Raw genomic sequence first — 17,851 nt, 5'->3', positions numbered from 1 at the left:
CCCCTCATGACGCACTGACAGTTTGGGAGCCCCGTAGAGAGTTTTCCTCAGAGGAAAGTTATTGTTGTCTGGGACTACGGAAATTATTTTTCAACTTTAGTTTTGAACCCGAACGATCTATCACATCATGTCTGTTCTGTGCTGACTTAAGGGTAATGATTCACTTTACTATTTTTTCACGACTCTGCACTTATCTGTGTGTTATGTTTTAGTATGTATAAAGGCCTGACTACTCTTGTGGTCGGGTCTCACTTGCCAGAGCCCTCTCAGGTGGCTGTACTCGTGAGTCCATCTGCAGATGCTTTTTTATTAAATTTACTTGAAAGACAAGTTGTGACCTTAGCTTGTGTCTTGTTTAAACAGAAACTGCCACCACAAGTGATTCACAATTTTTCGCCTACATGCCTGTTGTTGCACAGAAGAAACTGTGTCGAAAAATTTATCAAAAAGACATGTTTGATGTGCGCATAAGCACGGGGGGGTTTCTGTGGTTCAACAGTCTGTATGCCAGTTCCGTGCCGTGTGTAATTGTGGCTTGACACAACATCACTCTAGTTAGAGACTGCAGCGGAGTGCACTGTGCTGGCTCTCTATGTACTTATCTCGTGTGCAAAAATGAATTAATGAGTCAGACAGAACATAATAAACATCTATGTAAGAATACCATTGCTATCATTATTTTAATTGTGGTTAAAACTGGGACAATTTGGGACAAATTGACAAATCTGGGACAAATCTGGGACAAATCTGGGACAATGACATTTGGGCCGCATGAAATGATTGGACGGGATTATTACAGTCCTGCGACAGTTACAGATTCTTTTAAATATTTTGTCAGTGCATATGATTTATTGATTGCTGTCGGGATGTAATGAGAATTTTAACAAATATAACAAAAAAATGTTTTGAAGAAGATTACCAAACCTAGCTTTAAAGTACTATATCTAAAGTGCAAATACAGCTGCACTCATACATGCACTATGATACTGATAGTCATCTGCTTATTATCAATAAGACTTCAGAAGAAGAGACTCTACTCTAACGCAGCATAGCTGCTGTGTCTCAGTCAGGTTTGGCATGTTAGCAGATTGCAGAGTTTAGATTTATGCATCTGAATTCTCTATACAGTAGATTTTTCCTCAGTAGTTGCAGTTGCCCAGTGGGAGAACGGGCCACACAGCGGCTGGTGCTCGGCCCACAGCCAGAGAAGATTGGCTTGGTAAAGAGTGATGAGATCAAAGAATAGTCTCCAGGCTGCAGAGTACAAACATTGAGTTTGCTCACTTTTTTCACAACTATGCCAACTCATTCATGCTATCCTTGTTTTGTATTTTTATGACTTGAGAACATCTGACCACTTGAATGAGTCTATTCTTTCTCTTCCAACAGTGTTCTCTGAAAATATAACAAATTGGAAGAGATTGGCATCTGGATTGGCGCTCATACACATGTAGCATTGTACACACCGATGTACTCTGTCCAGAGATGATAGGTTGATCAGATTTAGCTAATTTAGAAGCTCTGCAAAGAATTTCAGCTCATTTTCAGTCGGTTTTGTTATGAAATTACATTTAGTATTTCAGATGTTTTTCTCCGGTGGCCCTCCTGAGAAAAGTGGTTTTAAAAGAAATCTCATGATCTTAATCTCTACATCAACTGAAATGTAGTGTGCAGTTGGCCTGGAGGTTCACAGGTTAAACGGTATGACCGTGTTTATCTAACACGGCTTTTAAATGACCGTAATAATATCTGTATTCTCAAACGGCTGAGCCCTGCGACAGTACCGGCTGTATGGAGTCTATATGATTTATGGGTCAGTCATATGAAGCATGAGCTCATATATGCCAGCACGCTCTGCCAAATGTGGTTGCAAAAAGAAAGAGAAAAAAAAAAAGCAAAATTACATTGGATTTGTAATCAATGCTGGCGCTCTGCATGCACCAACATACACACGCACAGGCTTCACTCTCCCTCCAGTGGGTACGATAGTCTGCATTCAGTCCACATCTGGTATACATCAGAGCCAGACCACCACCACCCAACCCAAAATCTATCATGACACACACACACACACGTACACACACATTTCAATCTCGCTCATTTTTAATACCTCATCACGCATGGCTCTCTCAGAGTGAAACACAGAAGCTCAATGTTGTTCTTCATCCTCCAGCAAGCACGCTGACTTCACATTAATCCTCAGCGCTTAAACATCGCAGCGGCGCACAGCATCCCGACCTTCTGTTGGAATACATCAGCATATAGAAGCGCGGACACACGTGTTAAAGGGTGCCTGCATGTGACTGTGCATGCAAACACTTAGCGCTTTAATTGCTGGCTTTGTGTTTTATTGTAAATGCTGCAGACTGCAGAGCCGGTGGGGGTCAGTGGTCTGCAGAAAATATGAGGTGTGTTGAGATGAACACGCTCTCACAATGAGCCCCTTGTTTCCTCGGCAATGTGTTCTCAGTTGCAAAGCAATTAAAGACTAGTTTACTGGCCAGGGCTGCTCTTTTCTCTGCCTGTGACGCAACCCTCCAGGTTTGCCCAGCTGAAGGCTGAGTGACGGGCGCGCACACACACCGGCAAGCACAAGCACATGTGCACGACTCATGCGTGTACATGCACAAACACACACACACACATCATTTAATCTTAGCCAGAGTTGCCAGAAGGTAAACACTGCGTTATTGCAGCACAAGGCATGCCCTGTATGAAGCTGCATGTGGCTCTTACTTCACCAACCATACAATGACGATAAATCCAGATGAGTGACAGAAACTTTACAGTGAAGTCACAGTCACTGATGTGTTGATTCGACATAGATTTGCTGAACACAGACCCCAGTGTTAACCTCTTATTTATGCAGCAAACGATATAAATACAAGGGTGGAGTATTAGTGATGTCAACTACCACCTGTTTAAGCTTTTTCATAGATAAAGAAAAAAAAGGAAACAGAAAAGGATTGCGCTTACCAAATCAAACTTCTCCCCCACTTCCTCTGCAATGATTCTTGAATGAACTCATTGTTCATATTTTTTTTTCATTTTACTCTGCCCTGAGAGATGAAAACTGTTTTAGTGTTTGCCCTTTAAGCATAAGTTAAGCATAACAATTGTGCATTTTGCAATAAAAGCAACAAATCTGGCACAGATTTGTTGAAGATGAGACGTCAGAAGATCACAGACATGTTTTTCCCCCTCTTTATTTTTTAAGGGTGCTTGTTAAAAGCGCGAAAACCCACCCCAAAAAAGGACCATGGTCACTTCAGGGTCAAACTTCAAACCCTTGCCATCATGATTGACCTTTAGAATGGGAAGATCTTCAGCTTTCCATCGGTGCATTTATCTTTTCATGCAGTAAAATTGAGAGAGATATCGCTGGATAAATTTCCGAGTTGCCATGAACCACTAGTCACAGTTATATATAGCGATACTGAACTTTGGTAGAACTTTTGGGTGTATTGCCAACTAGCCGTGATGTATGCCCAACTAAAGGAGAAAATCATCATCAGTTGCTCCTGTGCTTCCACTCCTACTTTTTTCATATAGTCATAAGACAGAAATGCGTGCCATGATTGATTATTCATTAAATTTAGCTGCAATGGTTATATGCAAGGTTATACTGCTTTTCTTTATGCACTGATGATTGGATTCAGGGGTTTCATTTGTGTAAAATATGAATTCATTAGTCACCGGTGATAAGTTTTTATCGCTATCCCTAAACAAGGAAAGGTTAAACAGCGCTCATGGTTACAAGAAAAGCAAATCTTTTGGGTATATTGTGAGTCTAAATATTATTGGTTCTCAGTCGGCCAGTATCCGCGGCTCAGGTTGGTATGTACTGTACAGGTTGTGTGTTTTTTTTCCCAGAGAAACCACCACACCAGGCCGATGTGTCTTATGATAGCACTGCAGGGTGTGTGAGCGGGCATAACTTTCTCCATGTGCATAAGATTCTTTACCTTTTTTTTCTCCAAAAGCAAAATAGACACACATGATGAAGGAAGATTATTGATATTTGGAGAGACTTGAAGCGGGGTTCCACAGTATTTGGCCCACTCAGGGTCAGTGGGTTTAGGATTTTTTTCTATGGCTTAAGTGGCCGATGATCTTTCTTTATTTTCATAGTATGGTATGAGAAGTAGTGCTGTACTGTGCTCTCATATTACTTAAGATTGGGTTATCACACTAAAAAGGAAATAAATCAATCAAATAAAAATGCTTTTGTTATTTTCGCCCCTTTTCTTATCTGTGGTAGAGGCTGGAGCACACAATAGCAGCCTTGTGTTCTTCTTGTGTTTGTTCTCTTTCGTGTGGCTTGTGGTGAAAACAACAGGAATGAGCCAATCACTCTCACCACTTTGTGTGGTGTGTGTGAAGATATATGTGTTTGTGTGTGTGCCCTCATTTGTGCAAGTTGGAAGTGTGTGTTTTTCCCGCACACACTGGGGGGTTGTTAACGGTTCAAGTGAGGTGAACATTTTAAAGGGTCATAAACTCACAATACTAAAGCCATCATTGCCTTTCCTTGCCCATATCCGTGAATATCACTCATCTGTCCGAAACAAAACTTGTCAGGTCTCATTCCTCGATCTCTTATTCTCCTCCACTCCGAATACACAGTGAATGTATCCTTCAGATGCCTACCGACTCCCGTGCCCCTTCCTCCTTCATCACTCCATCATCATGAAGGAATTTAATTCTTGAGGCCGTCCAGCGTTGTTCTCCAGCCACAGCTAGGCTCCCTTTCTAATTCGATTCTGTAGTGTGTTAACTGCGATTGGTGCCAGTGTCACCACCCTCTGAAGCACCCCGACACGGTGCACAACCACCTTTTACAATGAGACCATGCTCCAAGAATCACAATAAGCATCAATGACTGGTGCCAACTGGTCTCTCGTGGCCCGTCAGTGTAAAAAGCCTCCGACTGAAAAGCCCTTTGGAGTGTCAGTCAAAAACAACAAAACTCCAAACACCCAGCCACTTACTTTCAGTCTCCAAGAACAGAAAGAGCTCAACCGGTTAATGACAAATGGTCTCTCAATGCAGAGAGTGAGAGAAATAAGTTCCGAAACTGAAAACAAAAATACTTGATAAGCAGATACTGAATAATAGACATAACTTGAATGCTGCTAGATATATTCCACCGTCAGTGAAGAAGTGAGGTTATATCAAACATGGAAAAAAGACAATGAGTCTCACATAGTTAAATTTAAAACACACACAAACTGTGGAAAAGTTATAGGCAACCTAAAGTTAACAAGACTTAAGGACGTTACACACCGTGTGATTAATTTGCACGTCAATATATTTTTTCAGACTGGTATTTTTGTCATGAATACTACACAACGTGAATATAATGCAGCGGAAAAGCGAAAAAAAATAATTCCCCAAAGAAGTCTATTTTCTGAGCTTTTGCACCGTGAATAAAGGCATCAAGCAATCACGTTGTGCGGAACCGGTTGAGTTGCGCCAACATTTATGAAACAGCAAGTAATGGCAAATTTAGAGCGAGCAAGCGCGAGCCCGACGCTGACTTTCGTTGACTTAACGGCCACAGGTGTCGCTGTTAACAAGCATTTCTGAAAGTTACAAATAGTCCCTTTAAGACCGACTGCCACTGCCTTCCCTAGATCCACATCGGTGGCGTGACTAAAAAATGAATCAAGAAAACAACAAAACAAAAAGGAAAAAAACTCCTAATGAAATCAATACCACCAGAAGGCTGCTCAGAACATCATTTGCTGCTACAGGAATTCTGAAAATGTGTTTTGACAATCTTCCCAAACCAGTGTCCATGGTTTAAGCCGTGTCAAGCTAGATTTATTTATACAGCCTGTAATCAAAGTTGCAGTCTTGCAGAGCTTCACAACAGCCACATTATGAAACAATAAATAAAAGCAACACCCCCCTCAACTTAGAGCCTCGATGAGAACAAAGAATAACACAGAAGAAAGCCTGATTAAGGAGGAGAGCCTAGGATCCCATTTGAGGACCACCAGGAATACAGTGGTGAAATCAGCTGCTTTATTGCCAACTCAACAACATCAACAGCTAGCATCAAACATGGGTTTAGGCAGTTCAATGCTGGTTTAAGTTTTGGCCGCTAAATACGATCATCATTAAGGTTTAGGATATGCTTTAATCCTCGTCAAATAAGAAACCACACTCACAATTTTATGAGTCAGGAACTAAAAACAGGTTGTTGATTGAAGAAATCGTCATTTTTATCACGCCATTTCATGCTCTGGGCATTAAAAAAGCTTCCATTTAAGACATTGGGCTCCTTTTGGGAACTTTCACACGAGCGAATTTGTTACTTCCACATGCAGGCGCACCGGGAGCACAGAGGATACGTGTCCATAGAGCGCAGCAGTCCTGCTTCTCTGCCTGTGTGGTGAGTTTATGATTTATAAACACCACTGACAGAGAAGAAGAAAGAAGGAAAGAAGAGCGTTTGGCAGGAGCTCCATGCCGTAAGGGGGGCGATTTACCGTGCTGTGCGATAGGACCACGATGAAGGCTTTTATCACTCTGGTGGAATTGGCATCCCTGCTTGTAATCTGTTTCTCTTTTTAGACCTTCACCACCGACGCAGCACTCCCAGAACACATAACATTTAGAGCGTTGTTTAACAGAAAATACAGCAGCCTGCTGTCAGTGACATTTACGAGTTTCATAAATGACTTCCTGAGCATTCGCAGGAAAAATGGGATGCTGAGAGTATTTATTTTCTGTACCACAAGTCATCGTCTCAGTAGACTCCTCATCAAGTAAGTGGAAAATGAGTGCAATAACTACAACACTTCATCGCCTATCTGTTATTCAGCTTAAATGGACAACCCAGTAAACTTCAAATCAAAATGGCCAAATTGTCTTTGAGTTTAAGCCCTGCTTTTTTCCTCCTATAATTTCCTGTGAGCGGAGCACGGCAGACATGTAGTAAAGCAGGGCTCATCTGGGCTGCAGTCTCAAGCTGATGCGGATGCCAAGAACTCCTGGCCTGCATACCTTGAGGAGCTGAGACAGGATAGAGGAGACGAGAGAGAGGCATCAAACGCACCGCCCTGCAGTTCAAACACTGCACCAGGTGAGGCTCCTCGCCAGCCTCTGAGGTAGAATCAGTCACTGATCTTTTGTTGTGTATGTGAACAGAGATCATGTGTTTCCCTCTTATTTCTCTGGACACTAAGATGCTCAACCTCAGGCAACACTTAAAGGAAATAAGGCGCACAAATGGAAAGATAATAGACAGCTTTACATTTGCTGGCTGTGACAATTCAACTACTGGACTTTTCCATTTCAGATAGATAATTCAAGAACACACATGCCACCCACGCACTATCAAAGAGCTACAGTTACATCCCCTGAAATAAATTTGTACATATTCCACATAACTGTGAGCCAAGAAGTATAAAGAGCGACAAACGTGGGGAGGAGGTTGGGGTTGGTGGATGGGTCAAAAGACACTTTTGCCCAGGAGACCAGCGTTGGTACCCCGTGTGAAACCAGAAGTTAACGTTTATATATTTGTCACTTAACATCCGTACTTAAGTTACGTCACTTCCTGAGTTATTTTAACCCAAACCACAATCTTTTCCTGAACCTAACTAAGTAGTTTTGTTGCCTAAACCTAACCAAGTTGTTTCCTGTGAAGATGGAAGTTTATTTTGAAAAGGAGCGGAAATTGACACGTGTTGCTGGACATTCGTAGGAAAACGTACAAAAAACGAGGAATCATTTTCCGTAAGATATCATACGAATAGTTGTATGGGAATATGTTGATTTCTGTGTCTGTGTTACTGAATGATGCACTATTGGCATTTTATGTGTCATCTGTTTGCACCTGCAATCGCGCCGACTGCACACTGAACGTACGTCAACACCCAATACAGTACGTACAGAGCCATAAGTACAAATGGAATACAGCCTTCCTCATATTATTAGTAACACTTGTGCTTTTCCTGCTATGACAAGTCAAAATGTGAAAAGGGTGAAAAGTGGTGATATTAGTTCAATTTCATGACTACTTAAGGCTGGGGTATGCTTGAAAAGCACTTTGGTTGAAACATACTGATGCCTTTACCAACACTTTAAATTTTATTTTGAGTGAACATGTTCTGATTTATCGCCTCTCACAAATACACGGTCACACGGTACAACCTGCTGCTCCACACACCTGACTGAATAATCCCAGTACACTTAATGGTTCACACGTGCCACAGGCTGTACTGGCACTCGGTCCAGTCACTCTCCACTCCCCGAGGCCAGGTCTAGTAAAAAGGCTTCTATAAATAAGGCCAACTGTTTCTCTGGAGCCAATAAATCTTAGAGAGCTGGATTTCTCTCCATTGTGGCATCTGGCGTCATTTGTCACATATGTGGTGAGCAATTAGGTATAAAAGAAAACCAGGGAACCCAGCTGAGGCCGCGCTGGCTGGTGCCAGCAGCCATCGCTATGTCAAACTCCACCACAAAGAGACCATGATCCGGAGACTCCAGTGGGGTGCAAGAGAAAGTGAAAAAGGCCTAAAAAACAAAGTATTGGGTCTGGGAAATGACATCAGTGTTTTCCAGTGAATGTTGTGGCTTAAGTTACGGCATTCTTGTTTATGTCCACCACAGGCTAACAAGCGGTTCAGGCTGAGCATAGATTGCAATCACAGTCCTTAGGTCTCATAATCTGGGGATGTTAACCTTAGATCTGCACTTTGAAACAAACAGAGAGATACAGTGTAATTACAGGCAGACATGCACAAGTACAAACCTATGCACACACAAAGGGTGCGTGCATGCCACCGCTACCACACTGACCCCATGAGTCTTTTTTTAAGCTTTAACATGACAAATCATGTTGACATTTTCTTGACTATGTAATGCAGTATTAGATAAAAAAAATGGCTAATGTATGGTGTCATTGTGCAGCATTTCCTGGTCCTTGGAGATGATGAATGTATTTCTGTCTTTTATTCAAAAAGCACAAACCAAGAACTAAAATAGCGCTTCCTGTGTCACGCCCAATCACTTCCTGGTGCCACTCACCGTGCTGCTACAGACATAACCGAGATGTCTGGCTACATTTCAAGATTTATAAAGAACAGAGTCTGCGTACTATAAATACTGACGTACTGGCAGGACAATTGAACGGTTATGTGATTTTGATTCAGGACAGAGATTCCCGCTCTGGCTCCGAAGACTCCCCAGCTCTTCCACTACCTAAACCCAATAGGAGTCTAATTGCTGCATCTGTTTCCCGTCACAATTTAACCGCAATTAGGAGGTTTCACAGTGTGGGGGTCAAACAGCAGAGCTACCGTCCGAACAGAAACACTATTAGACACACTAATGACTGTAGACAGAACAGGACACGAGTCAGGCCTGCAGAACGGAGAGCTGTAAAGCAACCGTTCTCCATAAACGTTAATAGAAATGTCTGCAGTCATATGCTAATGTTTAAATCCTTACTGAGTAAGAATAAGTGTGATATCAGGCTCAACTAAAACCACTTGTAGATTCCATCTGGTGTAAGTAAAACATTCACCTCCATCTTTCGCTGGTCCTCCACTTCTCTTTCATCAGAACCCCTCCTATTCCTCCTAACTTCCTGATCTGGCATCTTCAAAGTCGTGGACTATGCTGCAGCGTGCACCTGTGCCAATAAACATAAAAGAATAACATCAGCACATATGTATGTGCATGCCAGCACATATGTATGCACACTCAAACACAGATACAAACTTGCTCACTCTTCACTTAGGATGAAATAGTGGGCCAGAAGTGCTTTTTGTTTATGTTTTAAGCATGAAGATTGTCCACTTTTTTTAGCCTGATAAGCAACTTGTTTTGAAAGCGGGCTGAAAACAGAGGAACTAACTTTCCATATGGATGCACAAACCTCTCTCTGTCTAGACAAGTATCAAAGCCCGAGTGTGTGGGAGCAGTGACAACCCAAGTGGGAACTATTGGAGTCTGAATTGGTAGAGAGAGGGGCTGCAGAACCAAATTCTTTCTATTACCAGGCTGCCCTTTCTGCTCGCTATCCCCACAACAAACACAAAATAGCAACAAAATGCTCTCTTAATGGGGCTTTGACCTTCCCAGTGGGAAAGTGCTTCTGAATGCCGGAGTTAGAATAGGGGAACGAGCGTGTATGGACTGGGAGCGGACCGGGATCAGTGATGCACGTCGAGCTATCAGACCCAAACACGTCAACCCTTCAACTGCTCAATCCCTCGCTCTCCAAAGCCTCTCATCCCCTCCCACCACCGTCTCTGTCTATGGCATTCTTTCACCTTCCACCCCGGCTCTTTTGCCTCTTTTTCTATACCTCTTTCATTCATGCTTTCTCCTCCTCTCTGGATCATGCAATAAAGAGACGGGCAGATTTCAGTTCATTGATAATGGAATGCCATTCAAAGCCTCTTCATATGAGGTTTGAGTGTGGCATCTTTCTCATACTAAAACCTCAAAAGCTATATAGTTTTTTTCATAATTTTGCACAGATCCCCTTTTACAAGTCAAATATGTCCCGTGTCTGCAGTTCAAATGTCATATCCTCTTGTTAAGAGACTTCAGCACTGACCTTTGACTCCTTTCTATTAGACAGAAGCTGTGGCTGCAAGTTCAAAGAGTTACAGGACATACCTGGGGCACTACCACTATATGAGGGATTACTTCTTGTTTGTGTGTGTGTGTGTGTGCCTGTGAGCACGTTCATGCACACATGCACACTATGGTGATATCAGCGCACTGGCATTTCTCTCTGAGTGATGGTAACCATTCGGTAAGCACTGCGAGCCAACACTCTGAGCTCCTGGGTATCAAAAAAAAAAGAACATAATGCATCTAAATTAGACAAAGCACAATGCAGCTTCTGTTGTTACAGGGAAACTCGCCCCACTCTGTCCCCAACACACATCTGCAAAATCATTAACAGATGTCTAAGGAGCCTCCTTCGGCCAGCGTATCACAAACACACACTCTCTACCTCGCCGTATTATTCTTTTTTCTCAGTCACCACGGCTGGCTCCGTTCCTCTGCATTTCCTCAACTCCTTCTCTGTTGCTCACGTGGTGATGCACTCAGGCTCACGAACACATGCAAATACTCACAGAGAAAAACACAAAATGTACTGGCTCACACATGCTCATCTCTAGGCGCAGGCTTAAACAAAACCACAATCACAAGAGAGACACATACCTCTCTCATGTTGTTTGTCTTTCGCTGAAGCAGCCTATGCTCTCTTGTGGTATCTTTAATCCCACATTACATGCTGTAGTTGTCACGAGACCACTTTATAGAATAACTGTGTCACTTCTATCTATCTTTTTTGGGGATGATTTGGGGAGAAATATATTTTTTTAAATTATACTCACACTAGGGCTGTCAAAGTTAATGCAATAATAATGTGTGAAGGCAAATTTGTTTTAACACCACTAATTTAACGCAACTTGCGCATTTTTAGGTTGTAGCAGGCTCAGCTAGAGTGAAGATACTGGTATCATATGAAACTAGAAAACATAAGGAATCCATTGGTACTAGGGTGAGAAAAACATTTGTATTCACTTGTGTTTTGCAATTTTTATTTTTTTTTATTGATTTTTAAATGCCAGAATCGATATATTTGCTTTATTTGAGTCTATGCGGAGGTAGAAGGAAGTTACTGCTTTTATTGTTGTAGTCTGAGTAACGTGACATCATATCCGTTCCGTATCCGTCACTCAAAACAAACCACAGCCGGCCGCAGCGAGCCAAAACAAAAAAGTAGAAATAGGCGAAGGTTCCACATGGATATGACCTGCACCCTCCTATGTTAAAGCTGCATGCGACGCACTTGGCGAAGTTAGCGGAAGTATACACGTGTGACTACATCTGGTTTTCAAAATAAGGTTTTAACAAAGGGAACTGTATATATAAAATACATACTGTATATGGAAATAAGATTGATAGGATTATATTCACCAGAAGTATAAAACATGTCCTTTATAAATTAAAAAGAAAATACCACTAAATTGTGAGGGAAATGTCCCTATTCTATGATTTTTGGGTTGCTTGAAAAAAATGAACAATGCCTGACAATGACAGATATATTTGACTTCAGGACATCTTTGACTACATACTACATGCTGAAAATTGGACATTTTAAGGTTTCAATTTAAATATTTTCCAAAGTAAAAGTCCCTAGAAGTGTATGATTCAACTTTTTCCCATGGTCTAGTGTTAAAAAATTTAACAAAAATCGCAATAAATCGTAATATGGAATCGCAATTCTTGTAGAATTGCAATACTTAAAAATTGCAATATATATCGAATCGGCGCCCAAGTCACGTGATAGTATCGAATCGGGAGATAGGTGAATTGTCCCGGCCCTGATTGGTACCAACCATGTCATACTAGCTTGTCGCAAAGGATACGCTTCAAAAGGTATGCTAAATTTTGGCGAGGAAAAACTGGCATGGCCATTTTCAAAGGGGTCCCTTGACCTCTGACCTCAATATATGTGAATGGAAATGGGTTCTATGGCTTCGACGAGTCTCCTCTTTACAGGTATGCCAACTTTATGATAATCACATGCAGTTTGGGGCAAGTCATAATCAAGTCAACACACTGGCACACTGACAGCTGTTGTTGTCCGTTGGGCTGCAGTTTGCCATGTTATGATTTGAGCATATTTTTTTATGCTAAATGCAGTACCTGTGAGGGTTTCTGGACATTATTTCTCATTGTTTTGTGTTGTTAATTGATTTCTAATAATAAATATATGCATACATTTGCATAAAGCCAGTATGTTTGCCCATTCCCATGTTGATAAAAGTATTAAATACTTGACAAATAAGCTACATTTTGAACAGAAAAAAATTTGATTAATTTGCGATTAATCACGATTAATCATGGATAATCATGCGACTAATTGTGACTACATATTTTAATCGATTGACAGCCCTAATTCAAACGTCTTTACATTGTGTCTGTGAAACACATTGAGTCTTTCTGAGCTCATTTAGCCACACACCTTTCGAAGGAAATGGACTACAAGGGAGCCCTGCTTCCTTCGCCACAACCAGTACACCCTTCATCAGCTGTGCTCAGAAATAATTATCGCCACATAATTAGTGGTCCAGGTTTTCACGAGCCAAACAGAAAGTGTAAAAGGGGTGCCAGGGCCAAGTACTTTGCCAGGCAGTTAGCCTAAGTGGAGGGAGGCAGAATTTAGTTGGGTGAAGGAAAAGCTGGATAATCCACTGAGAGACACAACACACTCAGGAATTTACAATTGGTCTCATAAAGCCAATGAAAAGCAGAGCTCTAAAACAGCAGGCATAGTCATCTGAAGGAAAACACAGAGAGGAAGAAAGACAAGAAAAGTTCTGAATGGACAACAAGCAGAGAGACATAACATCACACGATGTTATTATTATTAATAATGAAGTATTACTCGGTTAACACCTGTAGATTTGTCTTTGCTAATAATTAACTACACCATGAAAAGTAATAAATGCAAAGTGAGTGGTGCTGCTCTTAAACACACCACTACTTGGCTGCAGGATCAGAGCAGTCGGGTTTAATTAAATACCGTGTGGTTTTCAGGGTAAAGTGATAATATCTATTAGGGCTTACAGGATTAGTCTCGGTTACAGGCCAACACAGGAATGTAGAAAGATTGTGGTTACTCTCGTCGATCAGTGCAAATCCACAAGGCATTAGTCCGCTCGCTGATCCAGAGGTTAGTGAACCAGTGTTGCTGGTCAAGGCCGGAACATAGTGGCCCCGCTGGGGCCAAAACTAATGGAGTCCTGCCACAGACTACCTCATAACCAGGATTTGGCTTGGTAAATCCTGGCACTGGATTAGTTATGTATGTGTGTGTGTGTGTGTAAGAGAGAAAATGAAAGAGAGAGTAAAGCCACGGACTATTAACCACCGCAGCAGCTGTGCTGGTGATTGTGGAACCACACATTCATCACCGTGTGACTGTGTTAAATTGTGTACTCGTGATTCCTGAGAGGGTATTAACGGGCGAAAAGTAAAGGCGTGTGTTCAAGTCCAAATCGCTCCCGAGGCTCTCAAGAATACAGTAAACGGAGGGGAAAGGGTGAACCAAACCCAACATGGACGAGAAAATCCAATGGTTTGGGGCCAAATGATCCTGAATGCATATGCAAACAAAGCAGAGTTGGATTTCTATCAGACATGTGAATGAACTCCGGGTCGCCGCTGGTACTGGCCTCTCACTTCATGTTCCGGTGTTAAATTAGCACACTAACCGATGAAGATTTCCAGGGGACACGAGGGGATGGAGTGAAGGAGAACGACGGAGAGAAAGGGGCTCATTACAGAGATCGTATAGGACCTCTGTGCTTGTTTCGCTTTTGTTTGTTTGGCATTTGGCTGGTGTTTACCATCGGCACGTAGGGTTAACATTTAGACCCTGGCTGTTGGGCTTTCTCACAGGACAGCACACAACAAAGACAGGAGTCTGCTAGTCTGCACAGTGAGGCCCCTAACCATGCCAAACAGGGGCCCAGGGTCACTTCATCGAAGCCCTCAGCCCATGTGTGACCACCAAGGACAAACCAGGGCAAGAATGCAAACCTCATGGCTCTACGTTTGACTCATGTTTGGACAGTGTGTACAAGATGACCAGATAATCAGGGCATTCAGCATCAACAACAACATACATGATGGGAACATTCTCTGTCTATAACGCTTTAACTGTTTGATGGATAAACATGGAAGATTTACTAGACAATGTACTGTGTAGAGAGGCCACACTTAACACACCATTACACAAGTATGCTGGTAATTTTACATGTCTCATGTTTGAATAAGCCCCCCGCCCCCGAGTCACTTTTCAGTTAAAGTCCCAATGGCTACTAAGTTGGGCAAGTCCATTTTCATAACACTTTGAAGCAGAGCACAAGTCTGAATTGAATGCTTGTGTAATGGAAAGGCTACAGCATGCACAAGGTTCATTCGAAGAGAGAAATATGTCTCGTTATCACTCAATTATGGTTTGGTTTGCACAAAGAAAAGAAAATATGTTGACAAAGCTGTAGCTGTTCTGCAGCTTTCAGTCATATCACACAATCTTCCTCAGCAGAGGCAGTTTGCCCAGTTGTCATGAAATTGTAGATGTTCAAAATTAAAGTTTTCTTGACGGACTTCTCGACCATATTGGCTTAAAGGAACAGTGTGTAACATTTAGGGGGATCTATTGGCAGAAATGGAATATAATATTAATACATACCGTGTATGTTTTCTTTAGTGTATAATCATCTGAAAAGAATAATTGTTGTGTTTTCATTAGCTTACATTGAGTCATTTATATCTACAAAGGGAGCGGGTCCTCTTCACGTCTGCCATGTTTCTACAGTAGCCCAGAACGGACAAACCACTGTGTTACCTTTTTCCGGAGTCGGAAACATTACTCGCTCCGGAGTTAGCCCCGTCACTCCATTGAACCGCCGGGAAACAAGATACGGGAAACCTTGAGGAGCTGCAGCATTTATTTCTGCACAAACTGCAACTTCCACTGTACATTCACTTGATATTCTCAGAGCTAAACTAACCCTGTCTTATGCTCCACTAGCTCACTTCTTCCCCTTCACACATTCGCCAGCGCTCTCTCTCTCTCTTGCTTCACAACTCATTTCCCACGTACACACACACACACTCTACACACCGGCTCTGCTATTCTCCAAATGACCTACACTACTCTACAACAACTGGCTCTAGTTTGGGCATTTCGTGTTTTCGAATTGGCCATCGTAGTTCTCCTACATGCTTGGCACACAGAAGTTTCAGGTGGTTGCTATCTGCAACCTCACCGCTAGATGACACCAGATCATACACACTGCACCTTTAAAAGTTGAGACTGAAAGTTTGTCCTTGACCCTTGGAAACAATAGTCGACAAAACAATGTCACCACAGAACTGAGAACTCTCCTCTTCCTTGATATCATTATTTTCCACCCACTTATGTGCCAGATGACAGATATTGCGTGAGTGTTGCAGCTCTACCCGTAACCGCTCCGTCAGGACTGACATTTAAATACAACCAATGTTTGAAAGCAATTACTTGAACAGATAAATGAAGCTAGTAATGTTTGAAAAGGGCTGTACACATTTCCAATTCAACACTTTCTTTATACCAACAAAACTTGACCCAGATGGTTAACTGGGGGATTGCATAATACATCCCAGCTCCAAGTTTTCGGAGGCCCTCAGTTTCAGTAGATGACAGTTTTTTTCATGCCCCATGCTTCTCAGATTTGGAATGGTGCGTTACTGCTGAAAGCCTTTTCCTGTTTTTGACTCTCAGATCCACAGCCACGCTGAGGGGAACCAAATCCACAGAGGATACATAGTCCGGATGCCAAAACCTGCCCTCAGTCTAAACACTCTCACGCTGGATATCGAGGAGGACACTTCTTAATGGCCAGGTATGAGGTTTAACAGTCAAATCAGTGATACATCCAAACCACTCACTTACTGGAGGAAGTAGTTACAGAAAGTCGAGGATTTGAGAAGAGCTCTGTTTTATGTCCAAGTATGAAACAACAATTGGAGTGATGGCTGGGAACTTGGAGAGATTTCCGTAGGGTTTGAAGTGGAAAACTCCACGTCTTGATGGGCTGTTGGTGATGGCAAGTGGGTTGCTGTAATCCGGGTGGTCAAGGATCCCAGCTGTCCCAGTTGCCTAAGCCATGCCAGCTGGACGCGGCGAGGCCCTGGGAGCCACTGGGACCACAGGGACACGAGCCAGAGAGACGGGGAACAGCTTTCCTTATATAATTTGGTAGAATTGGTAGCAGAGGAGGCAGAGTTCAGAACATCCACGGGATTAGTGACATCTTTGATAACGGCGACTGAAGACAAAGCCAGGGGTAACCGAAGACTTTGGCACTGTATTCGTGTGTGGAACAAAAACAAAGATGCAGTGTGAGATGAATGAGACATGGAATCCATGGAGAATACGGGCAGAATTGGCTCGAAGGCGACAGCCTTTATAATACTTCATTGCACTCACTTTGGAGACTAACCCACTTCACTGCATCAGTATCTCTGGATGCCTCGACAGATTACCTCAATTATAGCAGATTGTCCCATCTGGCGCCTCCAAAAGGCCCCCAAAGCCCACCGCTGACTGTCTGTCATTGAGTGCATACTTGTGTGTGTGTGTGTGTGTGTGTGTGTGTGTGTGTGTGTGTTTTTGCATGATTGCTTATGTTCATGCATACCATTGTGTGTTTCACATATCTAATGAGCGCTGTCTAGCTGCCTCACATCTCTCTCTTGCTTCTCTGTTCTCAACATGTGTGACTGTACTCTGCAATGTGCTCACGTGTATCTCCACAATTGCGAAATGTGTGTCTATTAGAGTAATTGGAGTATATTATCTCTGTTGATGCTGAATTGTCCATTATAGCCAAGAACAGGAGCTTAAGTCATCAGCCATCATGTTGCCTCAAAGAGGACAAAGCTGGTCCAGGAGACTGAGAGGATATCTTCATTTTAAAATTTGGTTCATTCGTCATTTCAGACATCTGGAGGGAGTGAGACACATTTTCCAAATTAGAGGACCTTGAACGATATATTCACTCATTGTCTCCTCCTTTTATCACATTTAAAGTCCTCTCCTCCTCTTCTTGAAACAAAACTTTACATAATCATAATGAATCGCAGTATTCATCCAGAGGGGTTCTCCAGAAAGGTCAACCAAGAACACAAAGCCAAGACAAAAGTGTGGGATCCAGCTATCTGATGATTAGCCCTGCTTCTGCACTCCGTCAGGTTGACGATGACAGACATCAGAAAGCTACGTAGATGAATCCCCACCGATAAATAC

The 17,851-nt window shown here is 42.4% G+C and overlaps 1 protein-coding gene across 1 annotated transcript in view; it reads right to left on the bottom strand.

Annotated features, from left to right (window-relative positions):
* The window catches only part of LOC119490471 (EMILIN-3), a 58,634-nt gene that overhangs the window by 25,091 nt on the left and 15,692 nt on the right, over positions 1-17,851 (bottom strand). Inside the window, exon 2 of the mRNA XM_037773890.1 lies at positions 9,545-9,652. The gene's annotated coding sequence lies outside the window, so the exon portion shown is untranslated. The remainder of the gene's footprint in view (positions 1-9,544; positions 9,653-17,851) is intronic.

The sequence above is a fragment of the Sebastes umbrosus genome, chromosome 6 (genome assembly GCF_015220745.1).
Source record: "Sebastes umbrosus isolate fSebUmb1 chromosome 6, fSebUmb1.pri, whole genome shotgun sequence".
Lineage (NCBI taxonomy): Eukaryota > Metazoa > Chordata > Actinopteri > Perciformes > Sebastidae > Sebastes > Sebastes umbrosus.
The sequence above is the reverse complement of the archived record's forward strand: the minus strand, read 5'-3'. Positions and strand labels throughout refer to the sequence as shown.